Source organism: Lepisma saccharinum, chromosome 5, assembly GCF_977018435.1.
Source record: "Lepisma saccharinum chromosome 5, izLepSacc3.1, whole genome shotgun sequence".
Classification (NCBI taxonomy): Eukaryota; Metazoa; Arthropoda; class Insecta; order Zygentoma; family Lepismatidae; genus Lepisma; species Lepisma saccharinum.
The window spans coordinates 76105850-76122856 of record NC_139233.1 but is presented as its reverse complement, the minus strand read 5'-3'; positions in this window follow the sequence as shown (position 1 = coordinate 76122856).

The window sequence follows — 17007 nt, the reverse complement described above, 5'->3', positions numbered from 1 at the left end:
GCAGTTAGAACGGTGGATATTCTAAGTCTAGTTTCCTGAAAACACTCTGCAGTTAGAACGGTGGATATTCTAAGTCTAGTTTTCTGAAAGCACTCTGCAGTTAGAACAGTAGATATTCTAAGTCTAGTTCTCTGAAAGCACTCGGCAGTTAGAACGATGGATATTCTAAGTCTACTTTTCTGAAAGCACTCTGCAGTTAGAACAGTGAATATTCTAAGTCTAGTTTCCTGAAAACACTCTGCAGTTAGAACGGTGGATATTCTAAGTCTAGTTTCCTGAAAGCACTCTGCAGTTCGAACGGTGGATATTCTAAGTCCAGTTTTCTGAAAGCACTCTGCAGTTAGAACGGTGGATATTCTAAGTCTAGTTTTCTGAAAGCACTCTGCAGTTCGAACGGTCGATATTCTAAGTCAGTTTTCGGAAAGCACTCTGCAGTTCGAACCGTGGATATTCTAACTATAGTTTTCTGAAAGCACTCTGCAGCTCGAACGGTTGATATTCGAAGTCTAGTTTTCTGAGAGCACTCTGCAGTTCGAACGGTGGATATTCTAAGTCTAGTTTTCTGAAAGCACTCTGCAGTTAGAACAGTAGATATTCTAAGTCTAGTTTTCTGAAAGCACTCTGCAGTTCGAACGGTGGATATTCTAAGTCTAGTTTTCTGAAAGCACTCTGCAGTTAGAACGATGGATATTCTAAGTCTAGTTTCCTGAAAGCACTGTGCAGTTAGAACGGTGGATATTCTAAGTCTAGTTTCCTGAAAGCACTCTGCAGTTAGAACGGTGGATATTCTAAGTCTAGTTTCCTGAAAGCACTCTGCAGTTAGAACGATGGATATTCTAAGTCTAGTTTTCTGAAAGCACTCTGCAGTTCGAACGGTCGATATTCTAAGTCTAGTTTTCTGAAAGCACTCTGCAGTTAGAACAGTAGATATTGTAAGTCTAGTTTTCTGAAAGCACTCTGCAGTTAGAACGATGGATATTCTAAGTCTAGTTTTCTGAAAGCACTCTGCAGTTAGAACAGTGAATATTCTAAGTCTAGTTTCCTGAAAGCACTCTGCAGTTAGAACGATGGATATTCTAAGTCTAGTTTCCTGAAAGCACTCTGCAGTTAGAACGGTGGATATTCTAAGTCTAGTTTCCTGAAAACACTCTGCAGTTAGAACGGTGGATATTCTAAGTCTAGTTTCCTGAAAGCACTCTGCAGTTAGAACGGTGGATATTCTAAGTCTAGTTTTCTGAAAACACTCTGTAGTTAGAACGGTGGATATTCTAAGTCTAGTTTTCTGAAAGCACTCTGCAGTTAGAACGGTGGATATTCTAAGTCTAGTTTCTTGAAAACACTCTGCAGTACGAACGGTGGATATTCTAAGTCTAGTTTTCGGAAAGCACTCTGCAGTTCGAACGGTGGATATTCTAAGTATAGTTTTCTGAAAGCACTCTGCAGTTCGAACGGTTGATATTCGAAGTCTAGTTTTCTGAAAGCACTCTGCAGTTAGAACAGTAGATATTCTAAGTCTAGTTTTCTGAAAGCACTCTGCAGTTAGAACAGTAGATATTCTAATTATAGTTTTCTGAAAGCACTCTGCAGTTAGAACGGTGGATATTCTAAGTCTAGTTTTCTGAAAGCACTCTGTAGTTCGAACGGTGGATATTCTAAGTCTAGTTTTCGGAAAGCACTCTGCAGTTCGAACAGTAGATATTCTAAGTCTAGTTTTCTGAAAGCACTCTGCAGTTAGAACGGTGGATATTCTAAGTCTAGTTTCCTGAAAGCACTCTGCAGTTTGAACGATGGATATTCTAAGTCTAGTTTTCGGAAAGCACTCTGCAGTTAGAACGGTGGATATTCTAAGTCTAGTTTCCTGAAAGCACTCTGCAGTTAGAACGGTGGATATTCTAAGTCTAGTTTTCTGAAAACACTCTGCAGTTAGAACGGTGGATATTCTAAGTCTAGTTTCCTGAAAGCACTCTGCAGTTAGAACGATGGATATTCTAAGTCTAGTTTTCTGAAAGCACTCTGCAGTTAGAACGATGGATATTCTAGGTCTAGTTTTCTGAAAGCACTCTGCAGTTCGAACGGTCGATATTCTAAGTCTAGTTTTCTGAAAGCACTCTGCAGTTAGAACGATGGATATTCTAAGTCTATTTTTCTGAAAGCACTCTGCAGTTCGAACGGTAGATATTCTAATTCTAGTTTCCTGAAAGCACTCTGCAGTTAAAACGGTGGATATTCTAAGTCTAGTTTTCGGAAAGTACTCTGCAGTTCGAACCGTGGATATTCTAAGTCTAGTTTTCTGAAAGCACTCTGCAGTTAGAACGATGGATATTCTAAGTCTAGTTTTCTGAAAGCTCTCTGCAGTTAGAACGGTGGATATTCTAAGTCTAGTTTCCTGAAAGCACTCTGCAGTTAGAACGGTGGATATTCTAAGTCTAGTTTCCTGAAAGCACTCTGCAGTTAGAACGGTGGATATTCTAAGTCTAGTTTTCTGAAAACACTCTGCAGTTAGAACGATGGATATTCTAAGTCTAGTTTTCTGAAAGCACTCTGCAGTTAGAACGATGGATATTCTAAGTTTAGTTTCCTGAAAGCACTCTGCAGTTAGAACGATGGATATTCTAAGTCTAGTTTTCTGAAAGCACTCTGCAGTTAGAACGATGGATATTCTAAGTCTAGTTTTCTGAAAGCACTCTGCAGTTCGAACGGTCGATATTCTAAGTCTAGTTTTCTGAAAGCACTCTGCAGTTAGAACGATGGATATTCTAAGTCTAGTTTTCTGAAAGCACTCTGCAGTTCGAACGGTAGATATTCTAATTCTAGTTTCCTGAAAGCACTCTGCAGTTAGAACGGTGGATAATCTAAGTCTAGTTTTCTGAAAGCACTCTGCAGTTCGAACGGTGGATATTCTAAGTCTAGTTTTCTGAAAGCACTCTGCAGTTCGAACGGTAGATATTCTAATTATAGTTTTCTGAAAGCACTCTGCAGTTAGAACGGTGGATATTCTAAGTCTAGTTTTCTGAAAGCACTCTGCAGTTCGTTCGGTGGATATTCTAAGTCTAGTTTTCGGAAAGCACTCTGCAGTTCGAACCGTGGATATTCTAAGTATAGTTTTCTGAAAGCACTCTGCAGTTAGAACGGTTGATATTCGAAGTCTAGTTTTCTGAAAGCACTCTGCAGTTCGAACGATGGATATTCTAAGTCTAGTTTTCTGAAAGCACTCTGCAGTACGAACGATGGATATTCTAAGTCTAGTTTTCTGAAAGCACTCTGCAGTTCGAACGGTCGATATTCTAAGTCTAGTTTTCTGAAAGCACTCAGCAGTTAGAACAGTAGATATTCTAAGTCTAGTTTTCTGAAAGCACTCTGTAGTTAGAACAGTAGATATTCTAAGTCTAGTTTTCTGAATGCACTCTGCAGTTAGAACAGTAGATATCCAAAGTCTAGTTTTCTGAAAGCACTCTGCAGTTCGAACGGTGGATATTCTAAGTCTAGTTTTCTGAAAGCACTCTGCAGTTAGAACGATGGATATTCTAAGTCTAGTTTTCTGAAAGCACTCTGCAGTTAGAACAGTAGATATTCTAAGTCTAGTTTTGTGAAAGCACTCTGCAGTTAGAACAGTGAGTATTCTAAGTCTAGTTTCCTGAAAACACTCTGCAGTTAGAACGGTGGATATTCGAAGTCTAGTTTCCTGAAAGCACTCTGCAGTTAGAACGGTGGATATTCTAAGTGTAGTTTCCTGAAAGCACTCTGCAGTTAGAACGGTGGATATTCTAAGTCTAGTTTCCTGAAAGCACTCTGCAGTTAGAACGGTGGATATTCTAAGTTTAGTTTCCTGAAAGCACTCTGCAGTTAGAACGATGGATATTCTAAGTCTAGTTTCCTGAAAACACTCTGCAGTTAGAACGGTGGATATTCTAAGTCTAGTTTCCTGAAAACACTCTGCAGTTAGAACGGTGGATATTCTAAGTGTAGTTTCCTGAAAGCACTCTGCAGTTAGAACGGTGGATATTCTAAGTGTAGTTTCCTGAAAGCACTCTGCAGTTAGAACGGTGGATATTCTAAGTCTAGTTTCCTGAAAGCACTCTGCAGTTAGAACGGTGGATATTCTAAGTCTAGTTTCCTGAAAGCACTCTGCAGTTAGAACGGTGGATATTCTAAGTCTAGTTTCCTGAAAGCACTCTGCAGTTAGAACGGTGGATATTCTAAGTCCAGATTTTTCAAAGGACTTTACAATAAAACTGAGGATACTATGAAACTTGTATGCAGACTTGTATCGCCCGTTTATAGTTCGGACGATAATTTGAACTCAAGAATATTTTATTCACTACAGTTCAAGCTTACGAGAATACTTACTACCAACATTTTGTAAGTCGAACATTGGATATATTTTAGGCCGACGTAATATCGGGTGTCCCACTTAAAAGTGGTACGACTCACTGACTGCTTTTCATACTAGTTGAATTGTTTTTTTCATATGTAAATACTGCAGAGTTTCAAGACATGTGTCATCATATAATTACATTTTCACATCTTATGTTAGGTTAGGTACACTTACTGTGTAAAACTGTAAAACTGTCTGGTTTATAACAAATGCTGAAAGTGCCATCCACCAGCATCCAGGCATCGCTGCGCTCGCAGTACAATGTTCTGAGAAACACGTCGTAATTCTTCAGGGGAGATGTTATTTATCTTGTTTGTGATGTTCTCTTTCAGTTTGTCTATCGTATGAGGGTTATTAGTGTACACTTTTCCTTTCAGAGCTCCCCATAAATAAATATCACAAGATGTTAAGTTCGGCGATCGCAGAGGCCAAAGATTTTTGCTGACAAGCCTGTTTTCGTGAAACACTTCACTTATACGGGTCATACTCTGGTTGGAGGTGTGGGCAGTGGCACCATCTTGTTGAAAGACGCAGTGTATTTTTTCATTTTTTGTTAACTGTGCATAGATTTCATCTGTCATGAAGAAGAGCATAGGATCCAAGTAACCATCAGCAATCGAAGATAACATCCAGTTGCAATAAGTAACTCGTTTAGCTTTGTCTGGTTCTTTCAATTCATGCACTACGGTCACACAAAATATGGTCGGAAATGGAGCTCTTTTAGTACACGATGGCATGTTTTGCGGGATACACCAACTTGTTGAGATAATCTTCGTATCGATTTCTTGGGGCTTCTCAATATGTTACTGCGAATTCTGTCCATTACCACCGGGGTCTTCACTGTGGGACGCTTCTTCTTCAAAACATTACTAACGGATCCTGTAGTCCTCCATTTGTTATACATCTTTTGAATTGCATTGGTTGTGGGAGGCTTCATACCGACGTATTTCGCCATAAACATTTCTTTAGTCTCTTTAATGGACCCTGTCTTTATGTAAAATTCAACAATATCTATCCGGTGTTCAATTGCAAACTGCACCATTTCTCCGCAAACTTTTGCACAACAATCTCCGCAAACAATCACTTTTAAACTGTCAAACGCAACTCAACAATATTCAACAATTACGTGCGACTTCAAGTAATGCGATATTTCAGTGTAGGCAACTACATTAATCTGATTCCACCCATTTATTTGTGAACGCCAGAATCATAGACATACTACTACAAGATGTTACAGCTGCGGGTTAAAAATGGTTGACAGTATGGCGGCACTAGAAGGTCGTTTCCTCGCGACCACCGACGGCAGCACTGTCGGGGAAAAAACAGAAGACGAACGCTATGCGCAAGGACTCGCGGATTGCTCGAAACGACAAAACACTATCGTGTTCCGTACCATTCGCGTTCCGATACTTTCCGTATAATAAATTAAACGCGCAAATTGACTAAACGTAGTTAGAAGTGGCGGAAATTAATTATATGCAATGATTTCGTTTAATTACAAACTTTTCGCATTAAAATTGATTTCTATCAAACAAAAATAAAAGTATACGAAAATTATATGGAAAACGTACTATTACCAAAACTTCCTGAAATTGCATTATTACTTTGAGCGGAAATATATAATTTCCTGTAAAAGCATTTTTTAAAAAAATCTTCATCATACGAAAATAACAGTCTTAAAATAGGTGACTTTTTTTTTCTTGGGTGGAGAAATGGAATGAAATAAGTATACAAGAATTCAGAATGATTTATGTCATGCTAATCCATATTTGCAAAAATATTTTTTCCCTGATTGATTCTTCGGCTATACAGGATTGTATTGCAAGATTTTACACAGATCAATAAAAAATATTTTCTTTGCCACACATTAAAACGGAAAAAAATGACTGTGTACAGCAACTACGCTCCATTCGATAATAAAAATTTCAATACTGTCAGGGATCAGATCCAGTGGCGTGACCAAGGGGGGTTGGTGGGGGTTATAACCCCCCCTTTGGCCCAGTATTCCCTAAAAAAAAGAACATCAAATGCAGGTAAAGATGGCAAAATGAGTGCTGACTACTAAAAAATGTATACATAACCCCCTCCTTTCGAAAATCCTGGGCATGCCACTGATCAGATCAGATAGCTTAAGGCACTGATTATAAATAGGTTAGTCTGTACAGAAAAAATATAATAATTACTAAGAGAATTCTCGGAAGTTTTCTCAAAAATCAAATAAATAAGAAGTACTAGGTTGAATGCTACGAAAAGGTTCAGCCTTTAACACAAATTTACCGTCATGACAATGACCACTAAGTTGAAGTTAAATTTCATACCTTATTGTAGCAAGTGCAGCAGCACCTACTATACATACTATATGCTTGAAAGAAAAGTATAAAAACATTTTGGAAAATTAATTGTTGTTCCTTGTAGACTTCTTTCAACATTTAAAGCAATTGAAAGAATGAAAACCGGTAATATTGAAAATTAATATTTCTACTATAATAATACACAGAAAATATTAACAAAAATAATATCTACATATACATAAAATAATATCTACAATATCTCTTACATAAAACAGCTTATTTAAAAACCAAATACTCATCATTTACTAAATAGCTGAACATGAATGAAGAAATGTTGATTTATTTCCCTCCACGATGAACTTTGTGCCAGCTGATACGAGACTTAAACAGAGAAGTGCCATATTTATTACACTTCCCACGTCCAAGTCCCATACCGGACTTTGCATTTGTATCTCTTCTATCTTGATGTGTGCATAAAACATGCGCACAGGTGGATAATTCCTAGAAATTAAATAAATGCTCTACAGTGCTGTACAGTGGGAATAATTTTCTTGCGTTTTCATGTTCAAATACTATTAAAAAAATATGTACTGGGAACTGCCCAATGGGTAACATAGTTTCCCTGGTGACACTTAACATTTCAGTAGCCAACATGCTAGAGTGCTCACCACATAAATGAGAGTACACTTTGCAAAAATAAAGTCGACCGAAGCTATGGCAAACAAAAATAATGTACTCACTTTAAGAAATGCATGACTTCATTATCAACTTTGGCTGCTTTATCCTAAGGACATACGAGCACCATTACAAAAATGAAAAATTCATATTGGACCTTGCTACTCCATACCTCCTTTCTGTAGTTATTACGCATAGTTTTATAACATGAGCAACTAGTATTTAATGAAGTACAGCATAAACAGTGTGCAGCAGAGACTACTTACTTTCATACATCTCACTGGACTTGATTAATCTGTTATATCAGTAACTACTGTACTGTGTGTATCATGATACATGAATGTTACTGAACACAAAAATGTTCATCTTAAAATAGATAAATTGTGGAAATGATCACACTCTGAAGTGTTGTTTTTTTTCCACAGAAAGGTTTCTCCGAACTGCAAAGTTATTCCCACAGTTGTTTGCAGTACTGAAAGCACCTTTTCATTCTCTTGTATAGCTTCTAAAAAAAACTTCATACAATGGGAACCATGATTTTCAGTAATTATTCTCAAAATAAAAAAAAATGTGCAACTACATTCATGAGGTGTTGGGACGAGCAGAACAAGTTATTTTCAGCAGGTTTTTTTTATTATTATGGTAACAGTTTCATACATCGGAGACACATTTCTTCACTTTTACAGAAGAAACTACTTACGGAAATGAGTTTTTCTAAGGTTTCTAACGTTAGTCAAGGTATTCTCTTTCATCGTGGTATCTATTTGACCGGGAAATCATGTCAGTGTTTCCAACCCCCCCTTTTTTTTAACTATGCTTGCCTAACCTAACCTTATCGGAATGGTTCGTGGGGCTATCCGTCAGCAATGTACAATTTGCACACGTTACGAACACGATAGTAGGTATTTTTCGGTGAAGAAGGTTGGAAAACACTGATATTGGAAAACAAAAGAAGCTATATCATTCACCAAGTAAGCGATATCGCACCGTTACGTGCATTCGATAGCACTTAGATAAATGCGTAGAAAAAGTGTTTGTTTTTGTGTAAAACGCACAATGGCACCTTGAACTATGTTCTGCAATACGCAATTGGTAGGTACGAACCATGCAAAACACAAAATATCTGATTTTAATGTGTCTCCGATCAATGAAACTGGTACCTTTATTATTAAGTACAGATGCTATTATATTTCACATTGTCAATTTTTGCAAATTAACCCTTAAACGGGCAAACATTTATGACATGCTCAAAAAAAATAATTAATAGGATACATGTTATGTTTTCAGTATAATTATGACAAAAATATTTTATTTTTACATATTTATGTATTACATAGTGAGATACATAATGTGTCCTGTGAGATACATTGCCCATTAGAGACATACATGTAATTATACATAGGTAAACAGTGCTCCTACAATGATTAGAATCGTACCATATAAAATATAATCGTTCCACATTTCTTTGTTAGTATAATGAATATTCAAAAATATATTTACCAAGAAAATGAAGAAATCCTAAAATTAAGTATTTTTTTGTTATAATAATGTGCCACAATCACCGATTACATAACGTTTTACAGACATATGCTTGTTTTATCTTCTACCTACTTTTGGTAAAATGCTGTAAAGCAGTTCCTTGTTTGTGAACCTGTCAACCATTCGCACATAATCTGCAACGACCTTTCTCTGTAATTTTTGACCAATGCCCAACACTGTCATATCTTATATCTTGAAGTGGACGTGGTGCTATTCGATGCTCTACTTATTTCTGTGGTAGGTCTGTTTGAGATGGTCTTCCCCGTTTTGGTGTATGTGAGTGAATGAGACCATTAGCTATGTCCATCCTGAAAGTTTTCAATGCTTTCAAACTTTTTTCCTCCTTTTGCTTCGACATCACGGATCCTTGGATATACAAGAGCTAGCCTGAGTCACAGTTTATTCTGTCTACATGGGTGGTGTGGATCTGACAGATGTGCTCATAGCATTGTACAGAACACCTCTGAAACACGGCTTGAATCTGGAAACGAATTCTTGAGTCATCGTAGATAATGATTTTCTTCTTTTCGAAGAAATGAAATTGAAATAAGAAATGATGTTATTGTTTGCATTTATGTTGGATAATTGTAATTTCTAATCGTTGAAAGAAATACAAGATGCACTAAAGTCATCCTGTATCAAAATTGATGTATCTCTTCATATGATAGATTTACTGGTTTTCAATTTTCAAATTTGAAAATAAAATGTGTCATTATCTGAAATTATCACAAATCCGTGCTTTTACTTTCATCTTCCCTCTTCCGATTTGGTCAGTTTTGTTGCTTTGTGGGGGTGATGTTAGTTCATCCTCACTGGAACATTGTTCCTCACCAAGAGATGACAGTTCTGGTGGTGGAGCATGATCTGGATCAATGTCGCTGTCATCGCAAGAAATATCACCCTCGTCGCTAGATGAGGATCCAATATCTGACACATTAGGATTTCCAGGAGGAACCAGTATTCCATGGTGACCATAAAACTTACATGGTGGTATTGTGATATCCTGTGAAAGAAGAGGCAGTTGTATGAAAACAAATGTAAAATGCAGACAAAACATTTTCCATTTCATTCAAATGCACATACTATATTGGAAATTATTATTTTAGAAATGGTGTAACTATTCATGTTGTTCAAAGTGGAGTCAACGTAAGTGTCGTTATTATATTCTAGTAAAAACAAAAGAAAATATTGAGAAACTAAAGCGAGACTAAAGGAGACACGATGCAATTTCTTTTACAATGATGCTATATTTCTACATATCTTCATATGTAAAATAACATTTGTATATTAGAAAATAACCCTACAAATTACAACATAAAATACGACATTTATACTGAACAAAAGCAATGGTAGAGTACACAGAATGTTCAAGAGAACATGCATCCTACATGTATTTACTTCTGTATTTGCATAGAATGTGATAAGGTGAAATTGTCCTTTTTTGGGCAATGTTGATTGATTGATTGATTGATTTAGTTTATTTTACTTCGCGTTTTGTGCCTATTGGCTAATTTGCGAAGATGGGGATGAGTGATGAAAGGATGAAATTGATGAATGGACATTCACAAACAACCAAGCCCGACCGGGATTCGAACCCGGGACCCTTGGCGTCGCAGCGTTTTTGGGCAATGTATCCCTGTAGATACACACAAAGAAAGAACTGGCTCACAACATACTTGGTAACAATTTCAAGTATTCTAACTATCAGAAGTTTTCTAGTAACTTCAATACACATTTATTTCATGCTCACGTCCTACAAAACAAAATAAAAATAGGTCAACAAGAAATAAACTTACCACCCCATTGTTAGAACTCCTACTGCAAGATGCCATGTTCCTCTCCATGCAACTGTGCATGCAGTTCTACAAACATCCAACAGATGGCACACGAGTAGAATATTCAAAATGCACGTATCTCACGATCCACACTGCCCGTTTGCTCAACTCAAGCACAAAGATCGTTTAAGAACGCATCGAATGTAGCGTAACGCAACTCCCATGCTGCGTTTGGGATCGAACCAAGAACCTCTAGATTTAATTGGGTGATGTAGCTATTCCTCATTCATCTCTCAGATGGTTATCACTCGCGTGGCCTAAATGTGATAAATGCGAGAGGTTACCTTTTAAAGGAATGGCGATAGAAATTAGCTTAGATTAGATATGGGTTTCATACTCTCCATGACTGAACCGATATGGATTGGTTAAGGAAAGGATATTACTTGCCTTACAAATATATGGAGATTGTTCCTAGCTTGTCCTCTCAACTATCACTTGTCTCTTGTCACACACCATCGTCCAATAGTCGTTCCCCACTTTGCTCCTCTCTCACAATCCGTAGTCCTTACTCTCTCTCCTATTCTCGCCAACTGATCACACCTCCTGACAATTCCAACACTCATGCCACATACGACTTCCAAGTCAATCACCCGACCTTTGCCTGATTACTTATTCAGCATTCCTTTCTCTGATACCTGCTATGCTAAGACTTTATACTTCTTGCCCAATACCTTGGGTACGATACGCTCCTCTACCCCCTAAAGAAAATCCTTTGATTTTCACCTAAAGATGAAAGATTTAAAGTTGTATTCCATATCGATCCTTTCTATGGAGAGATTTTTTTAATTATAAAATATAGTCCCAAAATTATTGGATTAACATACCATAACCAAAAATATGTAATTTGATTAATATAGTTCTTTAAAAAGAAAAAAGGAATGGAGAAAAATAACCAATAAACAAACAAAATAAATAAACAAAACTTGTCAGCATATGAAAGGTAAACACTGACATGTGAGTTTGTTTTGCTAACTCGACAATCTCCTCGTGCGCGTATTCATTGAGAGGCTTACGCTACACATCTGAGATCCAATACTACATGATGACGTAGCGAAGTCCGTGCATAAGCATGCAACACTCTGACACCACGTGAGAAAATTATAAAAGCAATGTTCCACAAGAATGGATCTTGTCAAAATTTATGTCTCAATGACACACTAGCGAAGTAGTGTAATCGATCCTGCAAGCACTGACACTGTACAACACTGTTGTGTATTTGGATGTTAATATTTACAAAATCGGCAAAGTTTGTGATACTCATCCGAGTTACACTTGCACACATATGTCATTATCGATGTAAATTTCACCGTCTCTTATTTTATTGTATCATTTAAATATCGCTGTCGTTTTTATTTATAATATATGTCAACTATCACAATAAATATTTAGTTAGAAAATTTGAAGTTAATCAAAATATATACACTGTATCAATAACTGTCCTTGAATAATAATATATGTACATGAATTTATGTATTTGAAAATAAGAATATAATAGTGTTCGATAGATAAAATCACAGCACTAACATTTGTCCATAAAATAATCCTTGAGTTATCCTGATTCTCATAAAGAGTTCAAGTAAAATACCATAATTTTACTCGTGTTAACATCACTTAATAGTCTCTGCGTATAGCAATGAAGTTTCTTCTTGAACCAAACCACGTATATATGTATATAGTAGTTCCTTGAGGCCGTGAAAAATGTTTTTCACTTTGATGCATTAACTTTGCAGCTACAAATATTGTCATTGATGAAAAACGCACAGTAGAGAACTGCATATCGTCGAATTGTGAATGTGAAATATTTAGTTGTATGTAAATATTCCTTCAAATCGATATATGTATTATCAGCGTTGAATATCGGGTCTCACTACTAATTGACTTCAGTAGGAGTTAATTAAAATAGAATGAAGGAGATCCGTGTTAAACGATTTGGTGCTTATCAACTGATTTCGCTGAACTGCGTAATTAAAATTGATGAGAGGTCTAATTGTAATTCATGTTTCCACGTGTCGAAAAATTAAAAGAAAAATCTCAGAAATAAAAATCTTGAGAAATTCTTAAGAAAGTTCGTAGATCAAAATAATTTATCTGCGTCCTTCAGGTGTAAATCGTGTTCATTTCTTATTTCTCCAAGGTTTTAGCTGGTGACCATCTCTAGACGTTGACATCTGTGAAAAAGTTGAACTGAGGACTGTTAACATGGTTTCATAATATTGTTAAAATGTTCATTTCACCGTTAAAATTTGAATTATCTGTGAGGCAATTCAGGTAGGTTTTGGAAAGGAAATTTGCATCATATACCGAACAGGCATTTCCTCCTGATCGTTAGTGTAATGTTGTTCGTGAGAGAACTTAATATGTCGGTATGTGTAGAGGTTTTGTTGAGACAAGGGCGCCTCTAAGTCACCCTTATTTTAAGAAAGTAGTACTTGTAAATATTACAAGTATGAAAAATCTTGTAGTTGAGGGTTGTTATATTTGAGGAAATGGAATTTGAAAAGGAGTACCGATTCAGTCATAACATTTACTCTTACTATAAATTACCCAAATTCTAATTAATGCCATCCTTTACACACCAAATATAATTAGAATCTTGAAAAGAGAAAAATAAATAAATAAATATAACTACTAATAATTACTAAAAGCAATTGAACTTTATATATGAATTGAACGTAATATTGTAAATACTCTTGAGAGTGTTATGAGTGTATACTGTAGACTACTGCAAAATTTAAATTACGTATAATTGATTTCTGAAAATATATGAATACTTAAATTAACTGAAAATATTTATAAATAACAATTGAATTGAATGAAGTACTTTAAATATTACTAAAAAATAATGTATCGAATGATCGTCCTTCTGTTAGTATGATATTGTTAAAAATAACGTCATTAATAAAGATTAATTGTAAAATATCCTGTGCACTTGCTAATATTGTCCACATAAATTGAAATACGTAAAATAATATTCTAAGAATTCGAAATCTCGTTGTCCATTATTGACTCTTTCTCCCTTAATGATATTGCAATCAGCCTAAGAATATTTAAGGAAAATAATATACAATTGTGTATACAAAAAAAATATGGAGAGAAAAAAATGAAAGTTGACAATTGGTAGTGTGTAACTATATGTATATGCACCTAACATTAAATGATATAAAAATGAAAAGTTAATTCCAATATAGATTCCAAATGTTGTCTCACAAAGAAATAGCGTTCTGAACAGACATAAAATTCCATGTTCCCTCGTATCTTTCGAGCTGATAACCTGAGTTGAAAGAATGCTCTGCCGGCAGTTTATTCAGTTCCCCGGCTAATGTGGAATGTGAGATATCTGCGGTTTAATTTGCAACGTGTTGGTTACTTCATGTCAAGAGAGAATGTTGCTCCTGCCGATGTAGGTAGATATCGTTGCCGCAAGAAACGAATAGAATGCCTAACTTGCATATTTCGTTAGTTGTTCTGTCTTTCTGAATGTAACTCAAGTTTCCCCATTGCTTAAAGAGGAAGGACATTTCCGTTGCACCCTGGTTGAACTTTATCCTTTTGCTGACGACAGATAATTTACCATGAAGACGTTCGAAGCTGATTTTCGATATCGTTTTCAGAATGTGATACATGTGAGGGAAATTTTAAGTGGGAATTTTACAAGATGGGAAATTTCTACCATGCGGAAAAAAAATTAGGAAGTACTCTAAGTAACTTGATTATAACATTCAATAAATTAATTGAGTCATATTTGGAATGAAGTGTTCCAAATTAGATGGATCAATGTAATGTATATGTTTAATGAAATATATTTTACTTCTTCAAGACTGTCTTAATTCATCTCATGACTGTGTCGTGAAATTGTTAATAAAATCTGACAAGTGGCTGCTGATAACTCATGATCGTAACTGTATTGGTAAAATACTACTTATTTCTCCTATGGTCTTAATTGACTTATTAATCTTCGTATTAGATTTCAAATCTAGCTTTTATGTAAAGTTATGTAAGAAAAATATACAAAATAATTAAATCTCAATGTAAAATGCGTATAATTATAAAGGTAATCTTAATATTTATATTATTTCCATGTGATACATTTTATTATAAATATCAAAGAACTCAATATGTTCACTATTCTCTTCGTTATTATAATTATCTATATTATAATTCTTATTATCGCTCTTATTTAGTTATTATTGATCTGTAGCTCGTTTAATTGAATAATTTACTGGCTGTATGCCTAGTCAGCTCTTATTATAACTGTTCTCTTTATTTAACGTTATTTAAAACTTATAAAACTGATAATCTCATATTTCTGTCATTTATTTAATTATGAAAATTATAAATGTAATTAACTTAAATTTAAGAATTGAAATATTAAAATGTGCAATTGTTTAAACCCTATTTTGACTAACCACGCTAAATCATAGAGAATTTTAATTCTCATTTTCCTTACCGAATGTGTTTAACACATTTTATTCATAAAAAATACTAAAGTCTATTATTGACTTACACTATTTATCTTTTGTAGTTCACAAAAGATTATTTCCATCAGTTCTCTGCAGGCCTACAAAAATCTGAGGAAAATTCCTTGCGCGCAATTTATATTCATCACCATTCCCTTTGTTCACTATCCGTGAATACAATAATATTAATTATTATTATTTTTGCGCGTTACTGTACTTGTTGTTCATTATTATGAAACCTCGAAGTCTACGTGTTATAACTAATGATTTTAGTGTGGTAATAACTAGTTTTACACTTCCGTGCAATTATTAAGGGCTAAACAATAATATTTCACATAATTTTAGTGTTTGTTAGTTTAAAAATATATTTGCAAGATGTAAAATTTATTTAGTGCATCAGAGTACTGAAAAGGAAGTTACGTACAGGGTAGAAGGTATGTTCTCACTCATTCACTCCTGACTGTTCCTGTTCTTCAGTCTCATCATCACCATTTACATTCTCATCGCTTCTACCGTGTTCCGAAGCGTAGTACTTCTTCAATCTCTGGACCGAAATTGAGTCGACGACTGTCTGTCCCCGTTTTGTCTTATATTCCACTTTGTAAATTTTCTTTTGCTATAATTTTACAAGGTCCTTTATATACTCCCGAAAAGCATTTAGCGGTGTGTACACGATGACTGCCATCGTATACTAGAACCAATTCTCCTGGCGTAAATTCAATGGACTGATGACGTTTATCGTAGTACTTTTTTGCTTGTCGGTGGCGTTTCTGTAAAGACTCATAAGCTGCTGCTCGTGCTTTTTCGAGAATCTTGAATCTCATCTCGTTGTTTACATTCACACTGGGCGTTAAATGTAGTCCGCTCTCCCAGACTAATCTAGGCGTAAATCCATGAAGAAGAAAAAATGGACTGTTCTTCAAATTCTCCTGGTAATTAACATTGTATGACCACACGGCCGATTGCAAGTATAAAAGCCAGTCTGTGTGTTTTGAGTTCACGAAGTTTTTCATAAGTCCCTGTAAAATAGCATGTGATCGTTCCAATAATCCAATTAAATTGTGATTAGCTGCTGGAGCGAATTTCAGATGGATTCCACATTTCTCCGATAGTTCTTTAAATAAACTAGCTGTGAATGAAGTACCTCTGTCTGTATCTAAATGAGAAGGACATCCGTAGCGCAAAATTACATTTTCAAAAAGGAAGTTAGCTGCTTTCTCACTTGAAGTATCTGCTACTGATTGAGCAATTAAAAATCGAGTACCATGATCGATTGCACTTAGTATATATTTATGGCGGAGCAAACCACTTGGTGGAAACGGTCCGCTAAAATCTAAAGCGATTCTATCGAATGGTTTCTGTGAGTTGAACGTTAAAAGTTCTCCATATGGCGCTCCTTTTATGCGCTTATTCTGCTGACAAATTACACACTCCTTGACCATTTTCTGAATATGGTTCTTCATAAATGGAAAGTAAATCCTATCTAGTGCATTTTTGTATGTTTTAGTGAAGCCGTAATGCGCTCCTCCAGCTGGTAAACTATGCAATGTCTCAATGACAGTGTTGCGAAGTGACTTCGGTATGCATAATAATTTCTTAGTCGTAGCTCCCAGTTTATGTTGTCTATAAAGAAGTCCATTGTCCATAATATAATAACAAGCTTGCCTCTGCAGGGAGGGGTTGGGTGGGTTGTTGCCCCCCTCGTCTTCTTTTCCTTCCAAAATATTAATGATATTTCCAAAAAAGGAATCCTCTCGTTGGTGTATAGCAACATCAATTGTCTCATCTAACAATAACAATGTACGTGGCTCTGGAAGCTCCTCGTTTTCACCCTG